The sequence below is a fragment of the Amphiura filiformis genome, unplaced genomic scaffold (genome assembly GCF_039555335.1).
Source record: "Amphiura filiformis unplaced genomic scaffold, Afil_fr2py scaffold_21, whole genome shotgun sequence".
In the NCBI taxonomy this organism is placed as follows: Eukaryota; Metazoa; Echinodermata; class Ophiuroidea; order Amphilepidida; family Amphiuridae; genus Amphiura; species Amphiura filiformis.
The window spans coordinates 1926462-1939184 of NW_027305485.1; the positions used below are offsets into that span (position 1 = coordinate 1926462).

The 12723-nt window shown below is 38.7% G+C and overlaps 1 long non-coding RNA gene across 1 annotated transcript; it reads right to left on the reverse strand.

Moving 5' to 3' along the window:
• Positions 1–3460: 3460 nt before the first annotated feature.
• Positions 3461–11188, reverse strand: LOC140143361 (uncharacterized). Its single transcript, XR_011857746.1, has 3 exons — positions 11084–11188; positions 6016–6186; positions 3461–5142 (listed from the first exon to the last, which is right to left on the reverse strand). It is a non-coding gene; the product is annotated as an uncharacterized lncRNA (long non-coding RNA).
• Between the last annotated feature and the right edge of the window lie 1535 nt (positions 11189–12723).

Genomic DNA, 12723 nt, shown 5'->3' on the forward strand with positions numbered 1-12723 from the left:
ATTTGTTTCCTCTTCATCTTTGATCCAATTTTGTGAGGTCAAAGGTCATATACAAGGTCAAAGGTCGCCTGAGGTCACCAAATCTTTTAATAATCAATTTTAACTGTGCATCACATATCCAAAAATCAGCTTGAACAGTTATATAATTAAGGAAATATGACGACTTTAAGATGGCCGCTTTCATGTAAAGTATAGCAAAGTAGCACTTTCAATGAGTGATAACTCGTAAAGGAAGCATCTTTCTGTATTGATTTATTACTTTGATGGAATGGTACTTTGGTATTGCCAAATGTGATTGCAAATTTTGAATGATTGTTCAATATTTTCTAGATGGCTCTCTCTTGGGAAGACACTACAAAGGCTCCTGGAAAATTGGCAACCACTGACAACCTTTTTTCTAAAGATGTTTCTTTTTTTACTGGGCCTAATCGACACAATGCGATTTTATTCCACTAAGCATTGCTAAGCAGCTGTACTCATTTCATTTACAATTAATGGCCCAGTTTCAAAAGTGACAAATATTTCATCCTTCATGGTTATTTCTGCTACCTCTTGTTACAGGTTCGATATTCAGCCTAACAGATGAATGCTCACTCCGCTGTGATCAATATCTGTGTGCTTCAAGGGAAAAGTCGATTCAAATTTTAGTCAATTTTGAAAAGCTCTTTTTTTTGTCCAAATTGCTATAAGTTACGAAAATAAAGTTGTATTAAAATTATGTATTGATCGTCTACTATATTTTGTCATTTAGTTACAAAATGAATGCCGATTGCCGACCCAAATTTTGCAAATTTTCAGAATTAAAAAAAATTATTGTGCTTAATGTACAGATTTTTGTGATTGTTAGGGTCATTTGCAAAAAAACACACAAAAAAACATATAAATTGAATTCACATGCTCTCAGGCTATTTTGAAAAGAGTTTTTTCCCAGTTTGTATAATTATGTACAAGTTATGTGTTTCATGTAAATTCCAAGTACATGTACATGGTTCCAATATAATTGATTGAATTGATCAAAAGGGAAGCAAACTTAAGTGGTCATCTTTGTAGGCCTATTGTGTACCATGTCTGATTACATATAAACATCATTGACCCATGCTGAGTTTACTGGCAAACCCATTGCAATTTGCATATACCTGTAAGAAACCTTATAATTGTATTTAAGTTGTGGGTCAGGTTTAAGGTTTTATATTGATTTTATATAACCAGTTTGTATTTCCAAAAGTATGTTTCTGAATTGAATTGATGTTTAACATAATTTCAAAATTATTTTTCTCATACTTGCTTTTTCATAAATATTTTGTGAGATTTTAATTTCTAAGCTAGTGACCCAAGCTGGTGTATTTCGCCTTCCAAATTCATTTTTCGTAAATTTCATGTAGGCATGAAAATAACAACATGATCGACTTAATAAATGAAAGCCTATGATAGTAACACATGATATAAGCTCGTCTTCAAAGGATTGTGGCTCTTAAATTTTTTGTCCTGTATGATTGAATAATAATGAAAAATAAAATGAACAAAAAATATCATCAGGAATAGTATGCCAAGTCTGGGCAAAAAAGTTGGCAAATATATTCTTGGAATAGGTAATTAAATATCAACAATTACAAATGATCAACTTGAAACATGTAAAAATATGACCTGAAAACATGTAATCAACATGAACCGGCAAAAAATTCAAATTGAAACGGGTAAAAAATATGAACTTGGAATCATGGTTAAATTATATCAACTTGAAAAAAACAAAAAAACAACAACTTGAAACAGTTAAAAAATATTAACTTGAGTAGTGGTGTACATGTACCATGAATGCTGCATGCAGTAAAGTCAACTTTCCTGAGTACCATGGACTATGGAGATACATATTGGTTTAACTGTTAGGCCTAATCAATAAGTGCCTATTGTGGAACAAGTGAAGCAAAAAGTGGGTGGGAAAGTGGGCGGAGGAAATGGGCTGATGAATGTACAACTGTTGACAGTTATGTCACTGAGTATCTCTGGAATACTCCTGCTAGTTCCTGAGGTGCCTGACTCAGGCTTGAATTTCTTTTGTTATATGTACCAATTTCTAGAGTTAGTTTCTCAGGGCCGGTGCTGGACCTGTGCTGGAACCCATTGTTCTTTACTCTGGACGGAGCTCAGTCCAGAGCAAGAAAAGTTACCTGAGGTTAATATTTTTGTTAGGGATTGCACCGATAACACAAAAAGTATCACCCAGACCATTGGGAGTGCACCGCTCAGTCCGAATCGCCTCCACTCCGATGCGCCGCTAGACCGACTACACAAATAGGGGTGTGTCAGTCTGAAAATGAAAAACACTGCGCTAGTCCGAAAAAAGCATGCCCTCCTCAGTCCGAAAATGAAAACCACTCACTGCAACAGTCCGACATGCCACTAGTCCGAATCAGAATTCACTGTGCTAGTCCAAATCTGAAAAAAACTTCTTCAGAAACTGAAAACCATAGCGCTGATCCGAAACTGAAAACCACAGCACTAGCCCGAATCTGAAAAACACTGCATCGGACTAGCGCAGTGTTTCCCAAACTCAGATTTGGACTAGTAGTGTTTTTCAAATTTGGACTACATGTAGCGCAATGGTTTTCAGTTTCGGACATATCGCAGTATTTTTTAGATTCAGACTAGCACAGAGTCCGACTGAAGGAGCGATAGTCCGAATCTGAAAAACACTGCGCGAGTCCCGAATATCGTACTAGCGCAATGGTTTTCAGTTTCGGACTAGCGCAGTGTTTTCCAGATTCGGACTAGCGATATGTCGGCCTGGCAGAGTGTATTTTAGATTCGAACTAGCGGCATGTCAGACTGGTGCAGTGCATTTCAGATTTGGGCTAGCAGCGTGTTGGACTAGCGGAGTGTCGGACTAGCGGCGTGTCGGACTATCGCCCTGTACCATGGAAGCTATATTCCAATTCCTGGTGAATCACCACATCAACCTGCATATTCTTTGAGCCCTGCTAAACACTTGCATAATATAAATAAATCCAACTCAAAATCAAGAGGTGTTCACCTTACCTTACACGTACGAAATGCAAATTACCAGATCTATACATATTCCAATATATCATATCCTTTGGCTTTATAGATTAATTCTTGATGCCATGAGAATACTTTTCAGGGGGGCCGCTCAAGTATGATAGTGTATGCATGCGTGACCAAATTTTCTTTAAACACCCCTTAACAAGTTTTACCCTACCAGCAAATTAGGCCCTTAAGGTTGATCTGAACCCTGGAATTATGGTAACTTTCGGGCCTCATAACTCTTTAAAATGTTGGTCTACAGTATATAAAAGTATACATATTTAGAATGGCAAAGACTTGATAAGTTCATCTGTGAGGTCAAATTTGGGCCAAAATGCCATTTTGGCCCAAAATCTAAAAATAACGGTTTTTGGCCCACTTCTTTTTCGTGCATCGTAACAAACAAAATTTTGGGCCAACTTATTTTTTTTTTCATTTTTGAAAACTAGATAAAAATATCGAGGACCCGTTTTTTTTATTTTTTTTGAATTTCGACCAACTTTGAGAAATTTGCACCAAAAATGCTGAGTTTTCAAAAAAATCATTAAAAAACCTGATTTTGGCCCAAATTTCAAATATTTTTGGTGAAATTGGTCAAAATTCAATAAAATGAAAAAACTGGTCCTAGATATTTTGATTTAGTTTTTAAAAATTAATTTTAAAAAACCCCGTTATTTTTGAGATTTTTGGCCAAAAATGGCATTTTGGCCCAAATTTGACCTCACAGATGAACTTATCAAGTCTTTGCCATTCTAAATAAGTATACTTTTATATACTGCAGACCAACATTTTAGAAGTTATGAGGCCCGACAGTTTCCATAATTCCAGGGTTCAAACCAACCTTAATATGGTAAAATTTACCCCCTAATGAGTTTTTGGCTAGTAAAAATGAAAAAATGTACCATTTTTGGGCTCGTAATTTACCAAAAATTTGAAAAGGTACCCTAAACAAGTTGTTCAGTTTTAGAAAACTACCCTTATTCTTGAAAATCAGTGTTTTTTCGACCCTAAACGCGTCACTCGGGTAACTTGCCTTGCCTAAAAAAAACCCTTTTCCTTGTTTTTTTCTCTTGTTCCCTTTATTTGGTCACGCATGCATACAGACCATTTATGTGAGTGGTCCCCCGGGCTTAAAAGTGACTTCACTATTTGTAATGTCATCTACATGTATTGATGTACATCAGTGCCGTACTATTACGCTCACTTTCCTATTCGGCGAGGATGACAATTTTGACCTCCTCACCTGTTTACAAACAGAGAGGTAGACAAAAGGCCTGTCAAAACTGTTCCGCTTGTCCAAACACTCAAGTATCAGAAGGATGGTCCACAATAGAGTGATTCACGCAGCATGAAGAGGGGATTAATAAACTGTGAAGTACAAAATGTAGGTCCATGTGCTTCTTTTGTCCAATTTGCCATCAAGATTTCGAATGAAAACAGTTCAGACCCTGAACACGATCATGTCAGAAATTAATATTTTGTTCTGGGACTGATAATTCGGACTAGATGTACATGAACCACAGCGTGTTCATTGCAATCCATTACCCTGGTCCATTACACATACAATTTTCCGCATATGGTAAGTCCACAAATAATTTGCACTGCAAGTATCCATCCGGGGTATCCATGTTCCTGAACTTCACGGTTCTTGACACTTCAGTGCCAGAAGTGGGTAAGTGCAATAGCAGCCATGTGTAGATGAGTACAATATGTGACCATCCACCACAAAGTGGTAGTAAAGTCGGCTCTAGATCATTTTCTGTTTATTGCACATTTTGAAAGAGTGTACTTTCAGCTAAAAAATGACACCTAAACCAGCTTCATCGGACATCCCGAAGTGAAGTTATGGTTCATCAAAGGTCAACTTTCTTATATATTTTACATATAAATCCATATACTGTTTTTGATTATATCTCAAAATGGAAAATGCCGACTTTACAACCAGTCTGTGGTGGATGGGCACATATACTGTATGTAAATTGCCAAATGTTCACAGGGCAACTATTGCACTTACCCACTTCTGGCACTGAGAGCTACTGAGTAGTTGACTTTACAGTGATCTCCTACAGAAAATCATTTGCTTGGACTCCTCATCAAATGAAGCTGAAAGAAAGAAAGTAAATACCAAGAAAGCACAATTAATAATATTTTTCAGAAACTTTTCATGAGAACTCCTCCCACTTGGGAAGGGACCCCAGGTTGAGGTTTAAGGCATCTAATGGGAGTACTGACATGATGATCACAAGGAGTAAGGCAGGCATTTTTGGGTAATTTTATACCCGACTACCCGACACATTTTTGGGCGGGTAATCAGGAACCAGAAATTGCAAAAGTAAAAATAATTTTTTTGTTTTGTTTTGTTTTGGAATGTCCCTGGACCTAGAGCTAATAACTCTAAATTCTAGGATAATTCATGATTGACTTGAAAAAAATAAAAAAATGTTTGTTTTTAATCTGCAGAGTGATAATTAGTGTTCATGTAATACTCTATGATTTCAAAATGGATACAAATTCAATGCATTTTGAAATCATTATCACAAATTATCACTTTGCATATATTAAAAACACTTTTTTCATCTGCTCCTTATTTGCTTTGGCCTTATTGCCAGGCTGCAAAATAATCGCAATTGCCTTCGGTGCCCCTACCTGTTGCCCTATTAATTGCTGCTATTCTTTAACATGTACATTGTAATTGCCTTGTAAAATAGATGTGCCCTTTCAAAATTGCCTTGCAATGGGTGTCCTTCACAATCCTTATTTTGCAGCCTGCTTATTGCATATAAACAGGGATGTAAGTAACCCTGAAGAAAAAATACGGTAAATTGGGGGGGAAAACACATAAATTCGGGCTAAAAAGCTACAAAATTGGCTAAAAATAAAAGAAATTGCGTAAATCTGGACTACAAAAAAACCTGAATTCTGTAAAAATACAGAAAACTTACATCCCTGTATAAAACACCACAGGTATTTGCTTACATTTTTGTACAAGGACTCGGTGAACAAGTTGGTGAGCTTCAGAAAGTGAAATATGATTAAGGTCACCATGTCCTCCATCAAAAACCCAACTCTCATCTGCATCCGTGGTCCACACAGTGAAGAAATATCTGACTAGGGTTGTACCAGAAGTTGTTTGCTGTGTGCCTCACCCTAGACGAAATAGAAAAGAGGGTTAGAAGAGGAATTAGGAATTATAAACTATTGTACATGTGCACATAATGATCAATGTACATGTCAATAAGGTGCCATGGTGGGTGATTCTCTTTAGGCCTAAAAAAATTGTTTGATTGGCGTAACCCGACCTACCCTAAAATTAGGCCAGACCCTAGACTTTTTTCTTCTTTTTTTTTTTAGAAAAAAATTAATAAATAATTTTTTTTAAATGGAAATAAAACTTTAATTTAAAAAAAAAGTAGAATTTAATATCCAAGGCCTAAATTATAATTATCAAACACAATTTACAGCTTTAAAAGTTGCATCAATGTAACTTTTTATCACAGAGAACGTCCTTGAATATACCAAAAAAAAACCTACCTACCTACCCCAATTTGTTTTATCTCAAAGCTCGCGGGCGCATTTGTAAAATTGTAAGATTTGAAAAAAAAAAAAATGCAAATTTTTTTATTTCAATTTTTTTTTTTTAAAGTTTTTTCCGGAAAATTTCGGCGAAAATTATATTTTTTTTTCATAATACCATAAAAAAAAGCCGGGTATAAAATAACCACTCGTGAGCTTTGAGACAAACCTTAATTTTTTTTTGGCCTAATCAAACACATTTTTTAGGCCTTACTTTTGAAAAACATATCATTTTTGTTTTTCATATCTTCCACATTAACATTAAATACCTGTGAAGATTTTTAAATCCAATACTGGCATATTCCCCAAATAATACCAACCCGACCCAACCCATCATGCCCGCTCGATCCCAACTGCTAACTTCATCCCGATCCGTTCTAGCTTTAACAAATCCAAACCTAAGTATCAAATTAGATCCGATCAATGTTAAATGAAAAACCAAGAATGACCATTCCTGAATCCTGAACCGAAAGAAAGTACCCAGGTCTGTTTTAACTCGGTGAGAACTCGCCCAAATCTGGCCTAACCCGATGATAATTATATGCCCTGATAGGTATTTCAATTCAAATCGGTCCGGGGTATTTCGGATTATCGGGTTGCCCTGCACAGCATTATTTAACACCACTAAAGGCAACCAAAGTGGCTCAGGGGTGGTGCAATGTGTACCCCCTAGGTCATGGGTGGTGAATTAAAGGGGGGGGGTGGCAAAGATTTTTAGCAGGCCAAAGGTGGGGGGGGCAAGCATTTTTTGGCAGGTCGATATATTGATTCTCAAAATGTAGCAGTGGAAATATGATAAATGAGTTTATTTATTTAGGGCAGTGCTTCACATAGGTATACGTACAGGACGTTAGTCCAACATGCCGCTAGTCCGATGCCGGCGCCACTTGACTTTAGAAGTGACAGGGATATGCAGACACCAGTTCGAAATTTGGGGTCTTTGGGTGCGAGCCTAGACACCAAAAAAAGATGCCTTTCAGAGATTACAGATTCAGACATGGCCAATTCCACTGTTGTGTTACGGACGTTTCAGATACTAATTGCAACTTTTAAGTGAATAGCATACCGGTACCTTATTACCTGGTTGCTGTTAGGATCATGACACTTTATTTCTTAGAATGATACTTGTAATGTTCAATGAAGCAATTTTGTTTTGGCTTCCTTATAAGGTACAGAAATTAGAAATGAGCGTTACGGACGTTAAGCAAAAGTGCCTGCCTTTTTGACAAATGGCCAATTCCATGCCAAAAGTGCCTTTTGTAACGTCCGTAACAAAATGTTGGAACATTATTGCTCAAAACAGGAGCATTTATTTCAAACTTGCTAATCATGCCTCCATAGATTGATGTCAGAAACATGTGTGCTATTCACTTAAAAGTTGCAAGTTGCATGTCATCTGTAACGTCCGTAACGGTGGAATTGGCCAAACGGTGAATCCTTAAATCTATGTTCAGTTCTGTGTTTGTCTCTTTTTTGTTAACTTAACTATTGAGCAAGCTCTGACTCCATTCTATGTAAACATGAAAATCAAGTTTTAATACTTTGGTATGGGACCTACGCTGTTGATTCAGTATTACCCTTACGAAAATGACACGCTTTTTTTGCAAGCGTGCAGCATGAATGCGCACACATGTCGCACATGTGCATATGAAACACGCATGCACATGCATGCACGGTGCACGGTCTGCACGCTTTTATAGCATGCAGGGCTGCATGCGTGCAGGTGTTGCACGCTTGCAGGAGCTGCATGCACGCGCGTGCAGGAGCTGCACGCGTTGCAGGAGCTGCACGCTTGCAGGAGCAGCATGCGTGCACATGCATGCGGTGCAGTCTGCACGCTTTTATAGCATGCAGGGCTGCATGCGTGCAGGTGCTGCTGCGCTTGCAGGTGCTGCACGCTTGCAGGAGCTGCACGCATAATATACAGATATTGACACTTCATGCATGTCTGCTGAATTCAACAACTATACTTAGACTATATGGTTTCCTGGGGAAAAATAATCATAAAAAACAAACTTTTGAAACTTACGCAATTTGGTTTTTCTTGCAGAGACAATTCTTGATATGCTCAACATCAAGAAGGCAATGATGAAAACCCCTAAAATACACTTAAAACTTAAATTTTCAAAGTTATTAGGAGCTTCTGAGGAGCCAGCACTTCTGTGATTCTTGGCAGTTGGTGACCTCTGACATCCCATACTGCACTGCTGCTTCCTGCATTTATAGCAGTGCAGTGCACGCATCAAGTTTGCGTGCAGAGAATATAAGTGTGCAATCGTGCACTGCACGCTTCAAGTTCTATGCGTGCAGAGAATATTAGGTGTGCAAATGCGTGCACTGCACACTTTAAAGTGCGTGCAGGGAATAATGTGCAAGTTGCGTGCAGCGCTGATTTTATTATGTGTGCAAATATGTGTGCAATTGATACTTGCGTGCATTGCCTGCACGCACATGGCTAGTTCGCACACATGAACACGCTCTTGCTCGCTTCTGCACACTTTTGCACACTTATTTAAGCGTGCAGCACGCTTCTGCACACATATTTTTTTGCCTGCATTTTCGTAAGGGTATGGATGTTACATTTTATCTTACATTTTATCCTAACGTCCGTAACGCTATTACATTAAATTTTAAAAAAATGTCAAGGTGCTTCTTTGTAGGTCTGCTGACATCAATCTACATGTATGGAGGTATGATTAGCAAGTTTGAAGTTTTGAGCAATAATGTTCCAAAATTTTGTTACGGATGTTACAAGAGGCACTTTTGGCATGGAATTGGCCAGTAGCAATGTGTCGGACCAGTGCAGTGGCACATCGAATGGCGCAGTGCATTTCAGATTCGGACTAGCAGCGTGTCAGACTAATGACGTGTCAGATTATTAAATAAACAAAAAATCCCTGACAGGTCAATTTATCCTACTTGGCAAATCTGTAGCCTCAGCCAAAGGTTTTTAATGCACACAGCTGCACAGCTCAGATATGACCTTACTAGCCCTGGTATACTAGTGCTATCATTGACAACTTCAAGGGCAAGGGCTTGGCAAAGCCAAGGTCTACCAGAGGGTCTACATGATATTGATGTATATGTATGCATGTACACATATAGCCGGATTAAGAGGGTACTACACCCCTGGCCAATTTTGCGCCTATTTTTGCATTTTTCTCAAAAATTATAGCGCATAGGTGACAAGTACGATATGTATATTATAAAGGCAAGTACTACAACTACTGCACTGAAAATTCAGCAACTCAAGGCAAGTAGTTATTGATTTATTGATCAAATATTGGTTTTCCCTCATTTTTGACTGTAACTCCACAACTGTTGTCTGTGCTGAAATAAAATTTCCAGTGCAGTAGTTGTAGTCCTTGCCCCAATAATATACATATCCTACTTGTCATCAATGCGCTATAATTATTGAGAAAAATGCAAAAATAGGCACAAAATTGGGCAGGGGTGTAGTACCCCCTTAATGATAGTCGATTGTCTACGAAAAAAAGTTACAGGCCTATTTTACAACACTTTTATTTAATAAAAAAAATTACACAAGCTAGAGTAGAGGTTATACTATAAACTGATTCAGGACTCACGTCTAGCCGGTTGTTTGATTTGAGATTCTTTTTCAAGATTGCTTGGTATGCATCCTCGTTTTAGCACATGAGCAACATCAAAAAATGGAATTTGAAAAATAATTAAGAAGCAAAACAAGTTTGACTCTTTCACTCAGGTGTTGAGTTGTTAGCCTCGGGGTCTCATCATAGTCATACATTAGGGGTGGTGCAATAATTATGTGTACCCCTGGGGGGGGGGGGTGAATCCTCAAAATGGTCTGCCAAAAATCACTTGCCCCCCCCCCCTTTGGCCGTACCAAAAAATCTTTGCCCCCCCTTTCAACGTGCCAAAAACCTTTGCCCCCCCTTTTGACGTGCCAAAAATCTTTGCCCCCCCTTACACATGCAAGATTTTGGGGAACCGAATTTAAAACCTTGAATTGTCTTATCATACAATGCGAGCGCAGCGAGCAGGAAATTTTGCATATTTAAACATGTTCCTAACGTTTTCCTACGCCTTTTTAGGGCGTAATATAGAAACGGTGCCCAAAATATCTGTGCCAAAAAGTGCTTGCCCCCCCTTCGACCTGCCTAAAATCGCTTGAGCCCCCCTTTTGACCTGCCAAAAATGCTTGCCCCCCCTTTCTGGCCTGCCAAAAATCTTTGCCCCCCTATAATTCACCCCCAGGGTACACATAATTATTGCACCACCCCTTATACATGTACAATGAACTGACCTGTTTATACACGCCGCGCCAGACTTCGTATGAAGTAGCAAGCCATATCGTCTCGTGTACATGTAGCATGGCTAGTCATGCTAGTAGTAAGTAAGCTTACAGTAATCTACATTCGGGACCCTACTCTATCGATCAAAGTATCATAGCTATAGGCATGATAGGAAAACAAATATTCAAGTATCTTACCATGATATCAGTGAGGTTTCAAACCTTTTTCGTCACTAGGAAATCGTTCTCGAACATGATTTTGCACTGTCTCTATCGTGGGAAATCAAACTGACTGGACTGCACGTTTCACGTCGCTTGAGGTCACAGGTCATCGTTAATTAGTAAACATTTTCTCGCTCAAAAGTCTTTCAAAGCCCATATTTGGTGTGTTACATTCGTATTGACGAGTTTGTTTACGTCTTGAATATGATCAGCTGTTCAATGTTATTGTTTTGAGCGTCAGCTGTTCGGTCCAGGCATGGGGTACCGGTCGGCGAAGTTTGGTCGCCGCATCATCAGTTACTTTTATTGATAAAACAATGAGTTTTTGGTGTATTTGCGTGCACGACACGTTTCGAAATTTCTTTAAAATTCAGGAATTTTCAAGAAATGCTCAAACCAAATTATGGTAAAATCCAGAAGTAAACTGATTTTTAAGAAGAAATATGTATAGTTATATCGGCAACTGATGGGACTTCTTATCACAATTTTTATATTTCTTCAGTATCGGGAGACAGGGGCGGACTGGCCACTGTGGCGTTGTGGCGATCGCCACATGGGCCGCTTGGTTCTGGGCCGCTCAGGGCCGGTTGCTCAAAAAGGAGAGAAAAGAAAGAAAAGGAAAAGAAAGGAGAAGGGGGAAAAGAGAAAGAGAGAAAAGGAAAAAGAGGAGAAAGGGAAAATAGAAGAAAAGGGGAGAGAATGGGGAAGGAGTATCTTAAGACATATAGGCCCTATATGCCCTAGGGCCCGAGGCATAGGTCCGAGAGCCGAAGGCGTAATGCCTAAGACATAGGCCCTAGGGCTTAAGGTATAGGCCCTAACACTAAGCTTATAGGCCGGTCACTAGTACACCGTCGCGGCATCACCTACAAATGGCCTTTTGAATCGCCTCTCTAGACCGTATACACAGCAAAAGGCCAATACTCTAGACGCGATACAGTAAAAATTTTAAATTTTAAGCCAACATAAAAATATTGGGCTGGCTGTCAATGGAATATTGGTTGCGGCTGCGGAATGAGGCTATAGGGCCGATATGAGCATTTGGTATATAGGCAGACATAGGAGAAAGAAAGGAAAAGAGAAGAAAGGAGGGGGATAATTGAGGGGATGAGTAATATAAGGGCCTACACAGTGTGCCCGCTGTTTGTCTGCATAGTGATAGGGCCTAAAGGCCTGTAGAAATAGGGGCTGATAGGCCTACAGGCACTCGACTTTCGAAGTGACGTGGATGTGCGGAGATGGGACACCAGTTTGAAACTATACATGCTATAGGCATGATAGGGGTCTTTTGGTGAGAGCTTCGACGCCATAATTATAATCAAAAGGGGGTTCTTTCAGTTAGACTGGGACAAAATTTGGGTCAAAATATAAAAGTTGACAATTTTTTGATAATTGTTTTTCAAAAGTCGTCAAAATGGGATTTTTTTTTAGAAACAACGGTGAAAGACTACCAGAAATTTGTCAAAAATTCTTTACAAAGAGAGGTCTTTTTGTGACAGGAAAAGAAAACATATAGGGGTCATTGAGCTAGTGAGGACTCGGAGTTCAGTAATTCAGTAAAATAAAAAATAAAAAAGTGGTCATTGAGTGAGAGGGAGTTGAAAAATGAGGGTTAA